Source organism: Odocoileus virginianus, chromosome 7 (genome assembly GCF_023699985.2).
Source record: "Odocoileus virginianus isolate 20LAN1187 ecotype Illinois chromosome 7, Ovbor_1.2, whole genome shotgun sequence".
Classification (NCBI taxonomy): domain Eukaryota; kingdom Metazoa; phylum Chordata; class Mammalia; order Artiodactyla; family Cervidae; genus Odocoileus; species Odocoileus virginianus.
Window position 1 is genome coordinate 57,401,750 of NC_069680.1, and position 21,552 is coordinate 57,423,301.

Sequence of the window (21,552 nt, forward strand, 5' to 3'; positions counted from 1 at the left end):
ATGCCAGAGCCTAAAAAATTTGTATAATGCTCAAAGCTCCTTCTAAAAAGATCTTTTGACATTTTTCATAAAAGCAACTCTTTTCTCACAGCTACATTTTAGGACTTCCACAAATCCCTTGAATAACCAATAACTTGGCTTTCTGTGACTATACATGTGTATTTATGAAAGATCCAGAAGTTTGCAAATGGGAATTGCTAAATATATATATATATATATATATATATATATCTTAAAATTGTTTCTGTCAAATCATCTGTGATACAAAGCCATCCACTGGAGTGTAGTATATTTATAATGGTACTATAATGGACAATAAGATAAAAAGAAATTCACTACAGGACATTCCCACTTCTCCCTGGAGTCATAGTGTTCCAGAGAAAACACCACTCTCCTCAGGAATACCAGTATAAAATTTTAATACATGAAAAGTATGCACCACTATTCACCTCTTTTACATACTCAGTCACTCAGTCATGTCTGACTCTTTGTGACCCAACATACTGTAGCCCGCCAGATTCCTCTGTCCATGGGATTTTCTTGGCAAGAGTACTGGGGTGGGTTGCATTTCCTCCTCTAGGGGATCTTCCTGACGGAGGGATCAAACCCACATCTCCTGCATCTCCTGAACTGGCAGGCAGATTCTTTACCACTGAGCTACCTGGGAATCATTCAACTGTTACTGGTTATGAAATTACCAGATGGTAATGTTCTTACCAAAACAAACCCTGAGGCATCTAGCATTTAAGCTATTTCATTCTGGGGGAAAAATTAAAACTTTTTTTTAGAAATAAGAGTAACAGTTAATAATAAATTATGTGCAAGTCACTCCAGCACAGTGTATTTCCATCACTTCAATATTTTTATCTCTCCCAAAAAAGTGTCAGAAATGAGGCATGAAAAGCTATTAACTGAATCATTCACACATTGAATAGATGTTGTTTGTCAATTTGTTCTTTCAATGGAAATAATGAACAACTTATTTATTTATAACTGATAATTATGGTAATACACTTACAATTTCCACTTTTTGGTATAGCATAGATATTTTATAACTGTCTTATTTCATACCTGATCTAAGACCATAAGCTTCCACAAAAATTTTGCCTTTCTCAGATTTTCCATAGCTTCCTTTGACTTGGGATGTAATTAAAATATTTTAAATGACTTGGTTCCCGTTTCTCTTCTTTATTTTTTTTTTCATTTTTTGCCTTTTCCTCTGGTAGAATTGACCTTAGTGGCTCAGTCAGTAAAGAATCTGCCTGCAATGCAGGAGACCCAGATTTGATCCCTGGGTTATGAAGATTCCCTGGAGAAGGCTATGGCAACCCACTCCAGTATTCCTGCCTGGAGAATCCCATGGACAGAGGAGCTTGGTGAGCTATAGTCCATGGGGTCATAAAGAGTCAGACATGACTGAATGACTAACACTTTCTTTCTTTCAAAGTTATGCAACTGAAGACTGAAATCTGAGTTTTAAGTAGAAGCAGAATACATTTATATAATCACTATGGAGTGAATCTTGTTAGCCCTTGGACCCATTTGGTCATTTACCTTGTTTTCTTTTTTGGTAGAGAGAAACAGAGCAGATAAAGAAAGATAATAGAGGCAGATTTATACTTTAGAGAGAAGGAATTCTTGGTCTTAAGAATCAAGACAAAAAGGCTTGCTGCATACCATTTTTCAATTATTTTTAGGACAGAGAGAAACATTTCCCTTGAACTTTTCTCCTTTAACTCTGAAATTAATTTTACCTCTTCTAGACTTGCAACAATTTTTCCATCTTGTTGCATAATATGCTGCATATACACTAGACTCTGCCTTCAACATGTACTACGGTCCATATAAGAAAAGCCTTGGGGAATATGCTTCTACATTTACTTGGACTATTTACAAGGGAAATATTCACCACATTATAAAACATAATTTTTAAAAGAACCTGTGAAAAATTTATCTGAGTTAGGTCAATGAAAAAACTCCCTGTGAAATATGGTTGTATCAATGGTTGTCCTCAGTGAACGCCAGAGCCCCGTAACACTTCCTATTTTTACATGTCAGCTCAGGAACCCACAGCTAGCTAGGTTAGACCTGATAACAGGGTAACAGGTTAACCATTCTGTTGAGCATCCTGACTTTCATCTTTTTTTTTTAGTATTGTTTATTTCCTCTCTGCAATCCTATTTTGTTTTATTTCATATGTCTTTTGTCATAAGCAGTCTCATATTACTTGGGAGGGGGAGGTGAAAAGTATAAGGAAATACAATAGAATTGCTATTCTAAATGTACTTTTTATTCTTATTGTGATAGTTGTTCAGTAGCTAAGTGGTGTCTGTCTGTTTGCCTTCAAATATGAACTGCAGCAAATCAGTCTTCCCTGTCCTTCTCTATCTCCCAGCGTTTGCTCAACTCATGCCATTGCGTTGGTGATGCTATCTATCCATCGCATCCTCTGTGCACCTTTCTCCTCTCCCCCTCAAACTTTCCCAGCATCAGTTTCTTCCAATGAGTCAACTCTGCATCAGGTGTCCAAAGTATTGTGGCAGTGGTATAATCTAATTTTTGAATACTTGTTTATTTCTTTGTAGCATCGTGCCCAGTTTCCTCTATCTCATCATATTCAGATTTCCAATTCCTCAATTTGCATCTCCCTTATGAGCTCCCCTGGTGCCTCACAGGGTAAAGAATCTCCTTGTTTTGCAGGAGACCCTGGTTTGATCCTTGGGTCAGGAAGATCCTGGAGAAGGAAATGGCAGCCCTCTCCAGTATTCTTGCCTGGAGAATTCCATGAACAGAAGAATTCCTGGCAGGCTACAGTCCATCGGGTCACAAAGAGTCAGACACGACTGTGGCTAACACTTCATACTATGTGCTATAGAAACAAACTTATACACACACACACACAAAGACACCCACACACACAGCACACTCCTTCTCCCATATACTCTTCTTCAGATTTGCAAAGATCACTAAGCAAAGTAAGACATACATTTCAGTATGTTTTCCACCATTCGAAACATATTCTCAAGTGCTGGATTAAAGACACTCACAAAGTATATTATCAAAAGAGTTAATGAGGTTTTAAAATGAAGTTCTCAAGAATTTTTAAAAAGTATTAGAGTAAGCCAAAAGTCTATAGGTTATCATTAAGAGCCCTTAACTATTCGTTACTAATGATATTAAATATTACCTTAAAGTTAACCTAGATATAGCGTGTAGACCATAAACTGTGATAACTACATTCCAAACATTCCTTCTTTCACTTCTTTTATATCCTAAACTACTGAGCTGCCCATCTACTCCTCCAATCCCAGCCCCAGATCAAAAAGAGAATGTTTTTTCAGTTACAACCAAGTTTACACATATGAAAATATCATCAGCATGATTTCATGATCCTAGTTAGGTGTCTTCCACTTATAGTCAGAGAATTGGGGTTAGTATGTTAGTTAAATTCTGAGACTTAAAATGTAGGTTTTAGGTATCATGTTAATAAACTATAAAATTAATATGAACAAAATCTCCTGAATTGAGATCTAAAATGAATGTAGTTTTCATATTTTCCCCAAAATTTAATCATGGTTAACTTCAATCATAGATCATAAAAATTCATAAAAAGGAAAAATAAATTAATATTTCATCAACAAAATATATTAATTCACTCACATGTAACACTTAATGTGTATTTATACAGTTAAACACTAACCCAGCTACCAGATTTATGAAGCATGCAACAAACTTAAAATATAATAATTCTCACTTGGCATCAAATGCCATCTTTAATTGAAAGTCCTAGTGCCCCATTATTCCTGAATACCAGAGAAAAGATAAAATACAAGAAAAGGAAAATCCAGAAAGTGTATGCCAGATGTTGCATTCTGTTCTCAATTATATAATGCCTGTTTCATGAAATTTCTTTGAAAAATAAAGAAAGAATAAATGAGTATCAATGCACTACCTCTATATCTAAAACTAGCATGCTTAATAAGTTAAAATTTTGGAATATAAAAATTCTACATTTACAAATTTAACTTATATGCAGAGAAGATAAAGGACTTCCCTTTATCTTTACTAAACAGTAAAGAATCTGCCTGCAGTACAGGAGACCAGGGTTCGATCCCTGGGTTGGGAAGATCCTCTGGAGAAGGGAATAGCAAGCCACTCCAGTATTCTTGCCTGGAGAATCCCATGGACAGAGGAGCCTGAGTGGGCTACACTCTGTGGGGCTGCAAAGGGTTGGACACGACTGAGTGACTAACACACACAGAGAGGTTGTAAATGACATTTCAGTTCTGTACAACTTTGTTAAACGGAGATGTCTTCCTCATCAATAGAGGAAAATAAATTTATAAACCTATGCAATATAAAAGTACAAGTAAAAATCTTAAGTAAGTTACTAAGACAACTTCATACAAAATATATTTTGGAGTCTCCATATAATTTTTCTTGTTTTTCATGTCATTAAAGTTTTGTTACTACTAGCACACACATAAAGTTGGATGAGAAATTTGGATTCATGATTCTTAATTTTTTTCTAATCCTAAATGCTTAAAGATGTAGCACAATATCAGTAACTTACTATAATGATGGTGCTCAGTATGGGTTGTGGTATGTGCATGTATGTGCGTGTCTGGTTTGTGGTGGGAATGGGGGGCTGTTGTGAACAGAGATGCTACCTTCTGTGCTTTTTCTTGCTTTTTCTCTGCTAAGAAGCAACCTTAAGTGTGTACTTCAATTACCCCCTTTTTAAAAGTCTCTTATCTTCATTTGGGTCTGAAGCTCAGTCCTACAGAATATAATGCAACTTTGGGCCAACCCCAATCAAAGAGACCCCAAAGAGAGATCTAAGCTGTAAAAATGCATATGTGGATAACCCAGAAATGAGATTATATATCAAAGAAGCTTACAAAAACCTACCTTAGAGGACCCTATATGTCAGTTCAGAATCTCCATGGTTCTCACAAAAAGTCCAGCCCATTTTTCTGGAAGCCACTTTGGTCTGTATACATCTGTGGTATGATATTTGACTAACTTGGAGATTATGGCAATACCAACTATCTATGCTTCACCCAAAGACCTCCTAGAAGCAATTAGTCTGAGAGAAATGCAAATGAGACAATTCTGGTCACCTAGGTGATCATGAAAATGATGGGGGAAATAAGGGAAAGAGAGACAAATTGAGAAGTATGCTACAGACAGCACTTTTTCAGCAACAGATTTCCACCAATACTTTTAAAGAATTCTATATAGGAAACAAAGTTAAGGAAGGTAAGGGAAAAGGTAAAACTGGATCTTTAGATCCTAGAAGCTGAAAGAGACTCTTTTTTAAGACAGAGCTGCCCCATTAGTTTTTTCTGTAATAACATTTCATCTAACACTTCCTAGGTCAAAATATTCAAATAAACATCTAGAGAAATTTAGCAGTTTAGCCCTTTCTGCTTATTCCTATACATTATTTTTTTAACATACATTTCTGCTCAGAATTAATATGTTTCCTCAGTATTTGACACAATTTTTAAATGGCTATTTCTCTTTTTTACCTAACAGTTAAAGAACAATGAACCAGATCTGACTAGATGAGTCAACTATTCCCTAAGTATAACTCCTGGAGTTGTGTTAATTTCATTTGTTGCAGTCACATTATAATTTACTATTATATAAATGGCTTAAATTACAGTATTTGAACATGTGGCAGGAAATAATAGTTTCCCCCAAAGCAGATGAATCGTGAACCTGAAATACATGATGCATCTTGAAGGTGCTTATCATTCTTCCAAGGAATGACTTACCACATGATAAAACATTTGATTTGAGTGGTGACCTTCCAATAGTGATGAAGAGCATTTCAATGGTTTGGAAATGTTACTATGAAAAATGAATTAAAATAAATATTTAAAGTGGATAAATACAGAAGCTTTTCCAGTAGTGCTTCCTTTGGGAGGTGGGAAAGCTGGGGACCAAGAGCAATAAAAACTTTGACTTCCCTTGAGTTTCTGTAGAAGGGCCTTTCTCAACCCTTTTCCTTATGTTCTCCAAAATAGCTCAAATATCTAAGAGGAGAATTGGTTGAATTTGAGAGTCTCAGAGAAGTGTTATTAAAATTTATATAAAAGAAACAAAACAATCAAGATCATAGAAAAACTAAGTATTATTTAGTACAATCAGTTCAGTCGCTCAGTCGCATCCAACTCTTTGCGACCACACAGACTGCAGCACACCAGGCTTCCCTCTCCTTCACCAACTCCCGGAGCTTGCTCAAACTCATGTCCATATAGTAGGTGATGCCATCCAACCATCTCATCCTCTGTTGTCCCCTTCTCCTGCGACAGAGGATGAGATGGTTGAATAGCATCACCGACTCAATGCACATAAGTTTGAGCAAGCTCTGGGACAGGAGCAAGCTCCAGGAGTAAAGAACTATTTAGTACAATAGTTCAAGCAAATTTGCACATCCTAAAACCTAACTACTTGGAAGTCACCTTTAACATATATAATATCCCTTATGATCTTGTTTTCACGGCTGGCATAGATCCATGAAATAAATAAAAGAAAAATTAAAAATGCTCTAAATAGCCATAATATATATGTATATATTTACATATATAATAATATATGAACATACTACATATAAGTATATATATTCATGTGCATGCAGGTGTGCTTACTTATGTCTGATTCTTTGTGACCCCACTGTCTGTAGCTAGCCAGGCTCTTCTGTCCATGGAGTTCTCCAGGCAAGAAAACTGCAGTGGGTAGCCATTCTGTTCTCCAGGGGATCTTACCAACCCTGGGATCAAACCCAGGTCTCCAGCATTGCAGGCAGAGTCTTTGTTGTCTGAGCCACCAGGAAAGCTCCAAATACATGTATTTGAGTCTGCTAGATATAGTGTGCCCCTAAATTTACTCACCCATTCAATACATATGCACTGAGAACTTGCTATCTTCAAGACACTGTTAGGAATTAAAAGATAGGTGGAGGTGATGGTCTAAAAGAGACTTCAAAGGAAGTCTGTCAAAATTCAGAATAAATTAGAAAGAAAAATTTAATTACCCTCAGGGGAAACGATGATGATAAAAACATAATCCAAGATGCAGTGAAATGATCAACAGAGTGAAAAGCAGAACTCTGGCTGTGATCAGTGTGAACTTTGTCAAGGTCAATTCACCTTCAGGTTTCTGTTACTATATATGATAAATGAAAATTTAACCATGTGATCATCAGAGTCTCCTCTAGCTCCAATATTAGATAAAACTATGCTCCATAAGCCTGATTTAAACTAGAAGGTGCAGATCTCATTCTTCACTTGTAATGGCTTCACTGATGAATAGCAATGTCAGCTAAAATGAATTCCATGTCTTCTTTCCTTTCCTGACTCCAATTTGATGGAGGTACCAGTTAGCAATAAAATAGGACTGAAGAGTTTGGACTCACAAAAGGAGAGAACTGCACCCAATATCATGATACTATGATGATAGGATTATAGAATTATTATTTTTACACCCAAACATTTTGAAAATAGCTAATGAAAACAAACAATGAAGAGTAGATAGATGAGTAGAATGTCAGTGAAAATAATCAGGAGACAAAAGTGTATAATTACTTTCTTGTTTGAACTTAAGAAAAACTAATGTCTAGTGATATTTTATTCAAAAATTTTATGTGCAAATTCAATCATGAAGCCATGGCAATCACAGGATAAAAGATAAAATTTTATCATTAATTAGAACATGGCTTGGTTTGAAAAAAGTTTGGTAGTAAAATCAAGGTTAAATGAAATACCAGGAGGATGTGCAGTTAGGTTAATAATGAGGTGCCTCAGGGATCAATGCTAGTACAGGTGTTCAAATATTTATTAATGACTTGGAAGAGTTGTGAATAATATGAAAGCACATTTGGATGACTTCAAGATATTTATAGCTATCAAAATAGGTGAATAACTGCTTTTCTTGACCCATTAATAAGCAATTATTTAAATCTTATGGAAAATAATCAACTAGAGCAAATTAATGTGAAGTGGGTGGAACTACCTGATTTTTCTTAATAAGCAAATAGCTACTGAAGTAGCTACTGCCTTTCAGGCAAGAGTGGGCAGATCTAAGAAGACATCTGTCCAGTAAACAGCTCTTCATACTAAAAAAAAAAAAAAAAAAAGACTGGAATAAATAATAATGCAATAAAATATTTACCTAAACCAATATGCATTGCTGAAAAGTTTTGCACACCAGAGTTTTGCTCTATTGTTGAGGCAAGGTGTGTCTCCTCAAACTACACACTAGGATTATCTGGTGTCTAATCTAATGATGTGCTAAAATGTTGTTCAGTCACTAAGTCATGTCCAATTCTTTGTAACCCCATGGACTGCAGCATGCCCAAATTCATTTTCATTGAATCAGTGATGCTATCTAACTATCTCAGCTTCAGCCACCCCCCTTCTCCTCTAGCCTTCAATCTTTTCCATCATCAGGGTCTTTTCCAGTAAGTCAGTTCTTCACAGCAAGCGGTCAAAGTATTGGAGCAACAGCTTCAGCATCAGTCCTTCCAATGCATACTCAGGGTTCACTTCCTTTAGGATTGACTGGTTTTATCTCCTTGCTGTCCAAGGACTCTCAAGAGTACTTTCCAGCACCATAGTTCAAAAGCATCAGTTCCTTGGCACTAAGCCTTTCTTGTGGCCCAGTTCTCACATTAGTACATGACCACTGGAAAAACCATAGCTTTAATTATTCTGACGTTTGTCAGCAAAGAGATGTCTCTGCTTAATATGCTATCATAGCATAGCTTTGTCATAACTTTCCTTACAAGGAGCAAGTGTCTTTTAATTTCACGTCAGCAGTCACCATTTGCACTGATTTTAGAGCCCAAGAAGGTAAAATCTATCATTGCTTCCACTTTTCACCTTATATTTGCCATGAAGTGATGGGACCAGAGGCCACGATCTTACTTTTTTGAATGTTGAGTTTTAAGCCAGCTTTTTTACTTTCCTCTTTCAACTCATCAAGAGGCTCTTTAAGTTCCTCTTCACTTATTGACATTAGAGTCTTATCATCTGAATATCTGAGGTTGTTGATATTTCTCCCGGCAATCTTGATTCCAGCTGGCGATTTATCTGGCCAGGCATTTCACATGATGTACTCTGCATATTGGTTAAATAAGCAATTGGTTATATAGGCATGATAATATAAAACATCATACTCCTTTCCAAATTTTGAACCAGTCAGTTGTTTCATGTCTGGTTCAAATTGTTACTTCTTGATCCACATACAGGTTTATCAGGACACAGGTAAGGTGGTCTGGTACTCCCATCTATTTAGGGTTTCCTACAGTTTACTATGAGCCACACAGTCAAAGACTTTAGCATTGTCAATGAAGCACAAGAGATGTTTTTCTGGAATTCCTTTGCTTTCTTCATGATGCAATGAATGTTGGCAATTTGATCTCTGGTTCCTCTGTATTTTCTAAACCCACGTTATACATTTGGAAGTTCTTGGTTCAAGTGCTGCTGAAGCCTTGCTTGAAAGATTTTGAGCATAACCTTACTAGCATGTGAAATGAGTACAACTGTGTAGTAGTTGGAATATTCTTTTGTGCTGCCCTTATTTGGGGTTGGAATTAAAACTAATATTTTCCAGTCCTGTGGTCACTGCTGTGTTTTCCTAATTTGCTGACATATTGAGTGCAGCACTTTAACAGCATCGTCTTTTAGAATTGTAAATAGCTCAGCTGGAATTCCATCAACTCCACTAGTTTTGTTTCTTGTAATGCTTCTGAAGGCCTACTTGATTTCACACTCTAGAATGCCTGGCTCTAGGTCAGTGACCACACCATCGTGGTTATTCCTGTTATTAAGACTTTTTTCATACAGCTTTTCTGAGTATTCTTGCCACCTTTTCTTAATATCTTCTGCTTCTGTTAGGTCCTTACCATTTCTGTCCTTTATCATGCACATCCTCACATGAAATATTACCTTGATATCACAGATTTTCATGAAGAGATCTCTAGTGTTTCCCATTCCATTGTTTCCTCTATTTCTTTGCATTGTTCATTTAAGAAGGTCTCCTTGCTATTCTCTGGAACTCTGCATTCAGTTGGGCATATCTTTACCTTTCTCCTATCTTTCACTTCTCTTCTTTTCTCACCTATTTGTAAAGCCTCCTCAGAAAACCACTTTGCCTTACTGCATTTCTTTTCCTTCAGAATGGTTTTGATCACTGCTTCCTGTACAATGTTAAAACCTCTGTTGATAGTTTCCCAGGCATTGTATCTGAATGCCTCAGTTCAGTTCAGTTCAGTTACGTGGTCATATCCAACTCTTTGCTACCCCATGGAATGCAGCACGCCAGGCTTCCCTGTCTATCATCATCTCCCAGAGCTTACTCAAACTCATGTCCATTGAGTCAGTGATGCCATCCATCCATCTCACCCTCTGTCATCCCCTTCTCCTCCTGCCTTCAGTATTCCCCAGCATCAGGGTCTGTTCCAATGAGTCAGTTCTTTACATCAGGTGGCCAAAGTACTGGAGCTTCAGCTTTAGCATCAGTCCTTCCAATGAATATTCAGGACTGATTTGCTTTAGGATGAATTCATTGGATCTCCTTGCAGTCCAAGGGACTCTCAAGAGTCTTCTCCAACACCACAGTTCAAAAGCATCAATTCTTTGGCACTCAGCTTTCTTTATAGTCTAACTCTCACATCCATACATGACCACTGGAAAAACCATAGCCTTGACTAGATGGACATTTGTTGGCAAATAATGCCTCTGCTTTTTAATATGCTGTCTAGGTCGGTCATAACTTTTCTTCCAAGAAGCAAGTGTCTTTTAATTTCATGGCTGCAGTCACCATCTGCAGTGATTTTGGACCCCCAAAAAATAAAGTCTGTCACTGTTTTCATTGTTTCCCCTTCTATTGCCATGAAGTGATGGAACCAGATGCCATGATCTTAGTTTTCTGAATGTTGAGTTTTAAGCCAACTTTTTCAGTCTCCTCTTTCATTTTCATCAAGAGGCTCTTTAGTTTCTCTTTACTTTCTGCCATAAGGGTTGTGCATATCTGAGGTTATTGATATTTCTCCCAGCAATCTTAATTTCCGCTTGTGCTTCATCCAGCCCAGCGTTTCTCATGATGTACTCTGCATATAAGGTAAACAAGCAGGGTGACAATATATAGCCTTGATGTACTCCTTTCCTGATTTGGAACCAGTCTGTTGTTCCATGTCCAGTTCTAACTGTTGCTTCCTGACCTGCATACAGATTTCCCCCAACCAGATCTAGTCCCTTGAATCTATTCATCACCTCTATTGTATAATCATAGGGATTTGATTTAGGTCATACCTGAATGGCCTAGTGGGTTTCCCTACTTTCTCTAATTTAAGCCTGAATTTTGCAGTAAGGAGCCCATGATATGAGGTATAGTCAGTTCATGATATGAAGTACAATCTTGACATATCAAGACCAAGTCAGTTTCAGGTTTTGTTTCCTGATAAGCTTCTCCATCTTTGCCCTGCAAAGAATATAATTAATTTGATTTTGGTATTGAACACCTGGTGATGTCCATGTGGAGAGTCTTCTCTTGGATTATTGGAAAAGGGTGCTTGCTCTGACCCTAATGTGCTAAATAGTTTCCATTATTATCCATTCCTTTCTAACATTTGGTGATTCAGGGGAGTTCCCAAATGTCTTTCAAGTGAATGTCATTTACAAGGGCCTCCCCATCTTGCTCTGTTCTAAAGTATTTCACTGACACTAAGTTTTATGTATTAATCTTCCCAAACTGAAGATCTCAAGTCTTCAGAAAAATTAATAGCAATTCTTCTTCATAATAAAACACAACACCATTCAAAAATAGCATGAATTACATATATTCTACTCCCCTGTGCTAAGGTTATTTAATTATTGTGCATTACCAGGAACTCTTAAATGTAGTATTGATTTAATTATAATTCACTCATTCAAAAACATTTTCTGAATGCTTGCTTTATCTAAGGCATAGTGATAATAAGAAGAATGTAAAGAACTAATAAAACATGAAGCCTGCCCTAACAGAATTTACAAAGCCAAGTCACCCTTCTCATGAGCTAAGTATTTCTTAATCCTGGTCTATATAGATCACATATAAACATGCAATTTTATAATAAATTTTAAACATATTAATAAGAATCAGTACTGTTTTTCTAGGTATATATAACAATTTTTAAATTTTTTTATTGGAATATAGCTTTTAAGTGAACCAGCTACACATATACTTATATATTCACAACTTTTACAAAAATACTGTTAACAACAAGCAACTATTTTCTGCTACCATTTATCTTTTCTATCCAGGAGCAAACTTGATCTGTACTACTAATTTTCTCATTTAAAAAGTTAACTTGGTAGTCCCCAGATTTTAGAGGAAAATAAAAGATTTCTAACCTGTTTGAAATCGAGCTGATAGGCCAATATAAGTAGAATGAAACCAAATACTAATACAAACATCAAACTGTCTCCAACACACCTCTACAAAATAACCCATCAGTAAAGCCACTAGTATGGAAGGAAGTATGTGTGGATGTGTAAAGCACTAAAGGTGCATTTTTTTTCAAGATTTGGTAAAGGACCTCTATTCTCTATATATGCCTCCCTGGAAGTTTCAGATATGAACATCTGTAGACTTTGGGAATCTCAATGTTAAATGGGACCTTAGACTTCAAGTATTGTTTTAAGTATAAATTTTCTCTATACCATGTGACATGTTACCACCAGAAACTTAAAAAAAAAAAAAAAAAACACGAATAAAGCCAAAGACTCATGGTAAAAGATAAATTTGGGTAAGGAAGTGACTATGAACCTTTGTTAGAACTTCAAACATATAATTTATTAGTGAGATTTACTAGAAAGTCTGGAACTATATATTTGTAAAGTTCACAATTTGGAGAATGATTCACATAAGAGGTATGAGAATTATGATAATTTCTGTTTCTAGATCTTTCAGTAGCTGTAGGTTATTTTATAGTGTGATTTAAGTATAATTTTAGCAAAAGGAAACAAGTAGTAAATGAGAGAATTCATTAGCAGGTAGTCAATCAATCATGCTGCTATTTTTAATTATCAGCAAGTTTAATTTTGTCTCTAGGGGAGTAAATTCATACTTTAAAGTATCAGTACATCATATTTAGTTTGAAAAACATTTTAGAATGTGTCTTGATTATAAAATACCAAAAGTACTTCCCATATTAGGCTTCCTTGTTGTTGTTTAGTTGCCAAGTCATGTCTGACTCTTTGCAACCCCATGGACTGTAACCTGCCAGACTCCTCTGTCCATGGGATTTCCCAGGCAAGAATAATGGAATGGGTTGCCATTTCCTTCTCTGTGTGATCTTTCCAACCCAGGGATCGAACCTGCATCTCTTTCATTAGCAAGCAGATTGGATTTCCTAGGCAGGCAGAAATTAATGGTATTCCTAATACAAATCAGGGCATTTTAAAACAACCAAATAGTGTCTCTAAAAATATACCTTAGCTCAGGTAAACAGACTTGTCATGGTAATACCAAAAAAAAAAAATCTGGATCTGGCCTAAAATTGTAAAAGAGCACATGAAAGGGATACAGAGTTGTACTGATTGACACAGAAAAGGTAGATCTGGTTATTTGCTCAAAACTGAGTCCATAGTGATTAAATAAATGCAATGGGCTTTCACACAATTCCAGCTTTTAAATGTCAGCCAATTACTATGAAATGATGTTTTTAACTTGGATAATCTACATCGTATTCTATTTCTCTCCTGAATCAAGTGAATTACTCAAGTTAGGTTGATCATTTTTATCACTCTAGATTACAATGGAAAGCAAGCATCTTATCCAGCCTACACAGTGTTAGGCTCTAGAAGCTCAGCCTAGTGAAGAAAAGTACATATTGATTTAATATATACACAGACTCTTCAAGGTCAAACATCAAGTTTAATGAGTGAGTGTTAATACTCTTCTCTATACCAGTGCTTCTGGATCTTAAAATACTCTGCACTTCATGAGAAAGTTATGTGGCATTTGAAACTCCAAAAGTGAAAGAAAGCTCTGATGCCCAAATGGAGCAGTCAAGAAAACTGAGCACTATTCAGAAAACAGAATACTGGAGATTTGAGTGCACCTTCCTACATGACAATGAGAGCTACAAACGAGAAAAGAGAATGAAAAGATTACACTATTGCATATATCTTCTTTACTGCCCATTCTCTTGATGAATACAATGGTTACACAGGCTGATGAGATTTCTTTACTGTACAAAGAAAAGCTACTCTGGTTTTATAACACATGTCACAAGTCTTTCCTAAACACAGACTACATTTAAGTCATTATTCACCTATATGGAGAAAGAACTGATGTTGGGGGCACTGAGTCACAATACTGTACTCTTGGGGTACAAATGAAGCACACTTATTGCTAGTAGTCACTACTTGTTAGATTTCAAATAGGAACTGGGATTTTAAATATTTCAGAAAGAACTTCTCTCAAAGTCTCTATTGTCATTGTATCTCTTTCAATTTTTACCACACCAACAATATTCCCTGATCAAGATTCCAAAAACTCACACAAAAGCATTTCCTCAAATGCCTTAAATCTTCCTCCGCTCTCAATTTCTTAAACAAATTATAGCTCATTGGAACCCTCCAAGTGGCCTGTTCTCCTAAGCTACATTTAAAACCATTTTCTATGTTGCATTTTTTTTTGTCACCAACTGATGAAATTTTGGTCAATCTTGTCAACAGGGACTCAGTGTAGGCGCTGTGGTAGTTACCAGCTTTATAAGGATTGTGTGAGAAGGGCAGACACTCTGTGGCTTGCATTCATTGAGAGACACCAGAGTGAATCATGAATAGAGCACTTGATAGGGAATCAAGGGAGTTAAACTAATCAGGGAGAGTATATTTGTCAATGCATGGGTGAGGCATCTAAACAGATTGTTAGCCTTAAAGTATCGCCTCTACAGATCACGCAACCTGAAATTCTTAACCATTAGATTCATTCCTCTCACACACTGCCTGAAATACAAACTATTTAGTTATAAGAATCATACTTGGAACAGAAAGCACATTTCAAAGTAGTTTATAATAACTCATTAGTGCCTAGTGGTGCTGGCCACAATGCATTTAAGTTCTAGTGAAGCAAAAAGATATAAGGAGTCACAGCCTCAAGTGTCCACAGGATCAGGCAGGTGCTAGGCATGAAAAAAGAAAAGAAAAGAAGATGAGTGCCAGTGTCAACTGACCACCAGCCATAATATATGCGAAATAGGGAAGGTGGAAACTGAAGTAAACAAGAGCGCCCTTACCTCATCTAAAAGGGGCAACTACCCACTCCAGCAGACTGTTGCCCAATAGGATATAGATCCATATCTTCCACTTTTTCTAGAGAAACCAAAAATCTCAATTTTTGTGGGAAATTTCCAATATTCAAATGTCATAAACTCATTCTATTTTTTTGTGTAATATATTATGGGTCAACACTGTTCACTATTCAGGGCAAATCAGATATAACCGAGGGACAGATTTAGCCAATCTGTTGACAATTTCCTATCTAGAACATTCAGAAGGGGGGTTCAGATGGAATAAGTGTGGGTTCTAGGCTATTAATTAAGAGACCATATAAGGGCTCTAGAGAGCATCCTTTTCTAATGGAAAAGATCCTCAAGAAGAGTCTATATAAAAACCTAATTGTAGTATGCTATGTGTTATGGGCAAAGACATACCCTTTTTAGAAAGCAAATATATTTGGATTTTATTTTTAAAGTTTCTAAATTCTTTTAAATATTATTTAGTTTTACCCTGTCCTGTGAAAGAAAGGATTTAGGATAACATGACCAAAGTTCCAATTAGATAAAATTTAAAATAAATTATGACTGAAAGACCTAGAAGAAATGATGCTAATAAAAATGAGATAAAGTACACCAAATGCATGCTGAATACAGTCAAAAGAATAAAAGTCTCATTAGCCATTAATTTATAAAACTGATTACTATGTGCATGAGGAGGGGAAGTGGTGTTAATTATTTTGCAAAGTTCAATTTGCTTTTGTTAAATGCAGTTTCATCTTCAATGTGAATGAATATATCTTGCTCATAGTTCATAAAGTAATAAATGTATATCAGAATAAAGGAGTACTTTTATGTAATTTGACTGTTTAGATTCTATGTCTTCACAGTAAAAAGTGTTATTTTTAAAGGGTGTATTTCTAAGCCTAAATAGAGGACAGAACAGATCCTTTCTTACTTAGACTTTTTATACTCTTTCAGCTGAAAGGGAAAGATTTTTCAATAATAAGAAAAGGCACTGTGAGTTACAGACGCATTGGTCAGATGAGGCTATATACAGGATATATTACCAGCAATATTCCAACCTAATGTGTCAGAATTGTACAGCTCTTTTTAAAAAGTTACATTAATAAAAAGTAAGCACTTTACCAAGGTAAATCGATTGTTTTTGTTGTTATTCTTAAGGAGAGAAAAAAATAGGATGATGCAGTTATCAGCAGTGGTAGGCATCAGTGTATTCCAGTCTAATTTCAATGCCAAATCCAGACTATTAAATGTGATTTGGAAAGGCTCAGCTCTTAAGAGTATCAGAGGATGTGCAGTCCATGTATAATGAAGAAGCACTCCTGTAAATCAGCAGATGAGCATCATGCATTCTGATGAACAAAACATAGAGGTTGGAATTAACCAGAAAACTCTCCTTTATACAGCTTCCCTTCATCACGGGTAAACTATCACCAGGGAGATAGGGACCAGGTCTCTGTATTTAATTTTTTTTAACAAATATTTATTGAATATCTACCACTTGATGGGTGACAGTTCTAGAGAAAAAATGATCCCAATGAAACTCCAGTCAATTCATGCTAACTCAATAGGCTCTATTCTACGTTGAGAGTTGATGCAATTACAATTACAATAACAACTTTAGCTAATCAAAATCATTAGTTAATTGTATTTTTTATAACAAAATACTGTCATCAAAAAATCATTAACAATAGTAAAATACTTCCAGACAATCTGAACACCTTCCTTAACCCACTGTACTTCTCAGTCTAACACCTTACACAATAAAAATCCCATCTGAGTAACGCTTCCTGACTACTGCAAGATGTTCACCTATAAAAAGCAAAGGAAACTTTCATAGGATGATCTACTTATTGACAGAGAAGAGCAATATATAAACTTCAAAAAGATCTTCAATTGCAAGGAAGGAAACCAAAAATCACGTGCTTTATAATCTTCAATTAATCTAATAATTTAACTCATTAGAATGCTTATTTTTCCTCTAGTATTCTAAACTGTTAAGTGTCTTAGACTGTATTATAAATATGATCTTTCAAGAATAATAAACACAGTCCTGAGACTAAGTCCTGCCACCAGTCCTACATACATATATATAATTTTTTTCCTTGAAGAATGTTTCTGTATTAACAGGTATTACATAAAATGAAAAGGTAAGGGGACCCACAGTCAAACATAAGAAATATTGGTTAAACCAATTCTAGAAGTCAAAGTTTGTCTAGGTAGCTATCAGCCATTCTATTGTTTTGAAGATCTTCCTTGAAGATCCTAAAAGGTAACCACTAGACCACCTGCTCTTAGGAGATGGATTCCACATGACTTTAAGGTATAAGTAGTTTAACTGCATGTTGATAGATGGGGGTAAAAGTGTGAAAAATTTTTATTAACACTCAGTTTTAAAGCTTTATTCCTGTGGTACACCAAGAGAAGGGGATTCCAGAAGCTATTTTTCAGGGTTTGGTCCTTGACTTAGAAACTGGTACATTTTTGTTAAGTTTTGTTAAGCTTTGGAACATTTTTGTTAAATTCATTTAAGTGCATTATGTATGTAAGTGAACATGGGATATTCTATATAAACACTCTTTATCATCAATCATCAAAAAAGCCATAGGATGGAAATAATGCAACAATCCATTTCTAGGTTATATTTCTCACATAGAGAATAATTAATTTTCAGTCATTTGTCATGGGTACACAACCTATAATTAGAACTGCTTCATGGTGAACTATCTCAGAAGGAAAATTTGTAGTATCCAGAAAAATAAGCCATTCAGTGTTCCAGGTTTTATGGTAAAGGCTTCCAAAATAGTAGAATGTATTTTGCACATTACCAGTATAAAAAGCTACCAGAAATTCACCATTCCCAAATCAACTTATGCCTAACACTTTCAAAACTTACTGGGACTAATTGTGAATCATGTTAAATATAAAGTGTTGTTTTCTTCACATAATTTCACAAAGTCAGATAAACTTATTTGCCAAAGGGCTTATAAAATACTGTTACTCTGACACTTACCAGCATGCAAATCAAAGAATCACCAATAATGTTGGCATTAGTGGTTAAAAGGGCAGTGAAATTTTTATATCAACAAGGTCTGAACAGGCCTCTCAGACAGGAGGCTTGGGCAAAATCATTTATCAAGTTAAGTCAGGTGAATCTGTAATCAATGAGCAGAATTCTGCTGGAACTGCAGTGCCTCAGGGAAGCCAGTTGAGTTATGCGCTACAGAAGAAAACATTGATTATTGCTTTTACTTGTTTATTTCTCCATATAGACTAGAAATTAATATTACTAATTTTGCAACTATTTAATTCAGTTTTCACTAAGTACTATATAAAACATAAATAAATTATAATAACTAGAATTGAATGTCCTATCTTATTAATAAAGCTTTGGAACTTAGCATTTTTCCAACAACAATGAATGAAACTAAAGTATTGATTTCAGGGACCTGTATGTGATTGTCATTGTCTAAAACAGACTTATTATAATATAGTGATAGAGTTCTAGAAAAATATTTTGTTCCCTCCTTTTTAATGAATCATTAGCAATTGATATTCTTTCCAAATATCAATATTTTTAGTGCTCCCGAGGCCAGTTTATCATGAAATAAACTTATACCATTCCTCAAACTTACATCTACAAATGTTCAAATTCGACTCTAAAACATTTCTCCACACTATGACAGTGTCTCTGCCTATAAAAGTTTATAAGGAAAGAGTAACCAAATAGAACCAAAACTAGAGTGGAATTGAATCATAAACACATGTAACTTATACAACTTCAATTGTATAAGTTGAAAAGAAACAGTGCCAAAGATTCTGTCAGCCAATTTGTATGCCCTGGATAGAACATCAAATAGGAAATGTTAATCTACTCTGCCCTCAAAAGCACAAAGGTCCAAGTATTGATGCATCTCAGAATATGAGCAACTAGCCTTGTTTACCGTGCTTACAGGATTTAAAGATGCACATTTTCACATAGAATAACTCTTGAAAGAAAGCCAACTACTTCTGATACTCAAGAAAAGAAATGCTGGAAGGAAAACTGGCTATGTTGAACTTACTGAGACATAGAATATTGATTTCCAATTTACTCCTAAAAGTAATTTTAACTATATGTGTTTTCTTTTCTTTCTGCTAACTTTTGGAATCCAACCTATGGTCTTTTCTATAGATAAATAATATCATGTAATTCCTTTCACTGCTAACAAAAACAAGTGCTTTTCATAATGAATGATATTACAAAGAAGAGGATACTAATTTCTATCCCTGACACGGTTAACAGAATTAGATGAGCCAGAACACACACAAAAAAAAAAGACAAAATCACTTATAAAAATATAATAATTATAATTACTCTGTTTGCTTTTTAAATAAAATTTTCATGTCAATTTATTCAATATATCTTAGCTACTAAACTAATATAGGCTTACTAAACCATACTTACAAAGTATAGTTAAGTGACTGACTGTAAACCAAACTTCCCAACAAATCCTTATACCTTGAGGAGAATTCATCTTGGTCAAAAACCAGTTAACAATGAAGCACTCTGAGCCTTGCTGGATGATTCAAACTAGACAGATGTTCTGGGAAGCCAGATAATGACAACCAAGTAAATTGGGAAGCCAGTCATGCACTGTTTTGGGATTTTTCTGTCCCTGTTTTTGTTTTTTCTCTTTAAGGAATGAAAGCCTCTCTAGTAGAATTCTCCATTGGTTTACATCAGTCCTCTTAATACGACTACAGCGTATATTTTCTGCCTGACAATTCAAACCATCAAAGACTAAACATTTATTTCTGTTTATTTCTTTACCATCTCATGAGCTAACAGATACTTTTTCCTCTATTTTGATGTATTTTGCATATTTGCATTTAGGTTTTAACTCATTATTAACACATTAGGTACACTTATTGACTTCCTTTATGATACACATTTAATGTAGATAAAAACAATAATAATACAGTACATAAATAATGCAAGGGGTTCCAAAGCTTGTATTTAGCTGAAGAGAGAAACAGAATTGTGTGCCCCACAAGCCATCTTCACTATAAAATAAGCATAATCATCCAGGATTTTAGATTCATGTCCTCACTTTTCATTTCCTTCTCTAGTGTTGATTTCCCATTAGGATGGTTAACTTTATGTACTCCTTCTAGGGAAAGACTACTCCCACAATTAGGAATATGGTCTGAGCCTCAGTGATGTCCATCCATGACTCAGCAGTAATGAATCTGTCTGGGTGCAGGAGATGCGGGCTTGATCCCTGGGTTGGGAAGATCACCTGGAGAACAAAATGGCAACACAATTATTCTTGCCTGGGAAATCCCAGAGACAGAGAGGAGAGGAGCATGGTGGACTCCAGACCATGGGGTTGCAAGAGTCTGACATGACTTAATGACTAAACCACCACCACCACCTGATCCTCAGCAAGCCCAACTAAACAATCAGACTCTAGATCACTCTCCAAAATCTGAGTCACAACTCTGGCAATATAACAGGAGGTAACATTGTAAAGGAGATCAGTCCTGGGTGTTCATTGGAAGGACTGATGCTGAAGCTGAAACTCCAATACTTTGGCCACCTCATGCGAAGAGTTGACTCATTGGAAAAGACCCTGATGCTGGGAGGGATTGAGGGCAGGAGGAGAAGGGGACGACAGAGGATGGATGGCATCACTGACTCGATGGACATGAGTTTGAGTAAACTCCGGGAGTTGGTGATGGACAGGGAGTCCTGGCATGCTGTGATTCATGGGGTCACAAAAAGTCGGACACGACTGAGCAACTGGACTGAACTGAACGTTGTGTGGAGACCATCAAAAGCCCTGTCTAGGTGCAACTATGCTAAGCTCAGTCCAGTTCCTTTACAGTGTCTCCTCAGGACCTAATTTCACGCATGGTCACCATTTTATATTTTTAATAAATAATACACATTTCCTCCACCCTCTGACTTAGAGTTGTTATTATTACAAAGTCAGTAGGAAAGAACTTGAGATTCTAATCAGAACACTTACAGTTCTACATATGTACACATGTATCTGTGTACACATGTGTGCTCAGTCCCTCAATCACATCCGACTCTTCTTCACGACCCGATGGACTGTAGTCTGCCAGACTCCTTTGTCCATAGAATTTTCCAGGCAAGAACACTGGAATGGGTTGTCATTTTGTTCTCCAGGGGATCTTACTGACCCAGGAATTGAAGTTGTGCATTTTGCATCTCCTACACTGACAGGCAAATTCTTTACCAC

At 35.9% G+C, this 21,552-nt stretch overlaps 1 protein-coding gene and 1 long non-coding RNA gene across 3 annotated transcripts in view; both read right to left on the reverse strand.

Annotated features, from left to right (window-relative positions):
* The window catches only part of CTNNA3 (catenin alpha 3), a 1,809,955-nt gene that overhangs the window by 1,248,535 nt on the left and 539,868 nt on the right, over positions 1-21,552 (reverse strand). The gene's annotated exons all lie outside the window — the stretch shown is intronic.
* LOC110134628 (uncharacterized) overlaps positions 12,219-21,552 on the reverse strand; it is a 61,475-nt gene continuing 52,141 nt past the window's right edge. The window contains exons 2-5 of the long non-coding RNA XR_011488769.1: positions 20,395-20,583; positions 18,315-18,521; positions 15,299-15,374; positions 12,219-15,184 (exon numbers count right to left, since the gene is read on the reverse strand). This is a non-coding gene — a long non-coding RNA (uncharacterized lncRNA). The remainder of the gene's footprint in view (positions 15,185-15,298; positions 15,375-18,314; positions 18,522-20,394; positions 20,584-21,552) is intronic.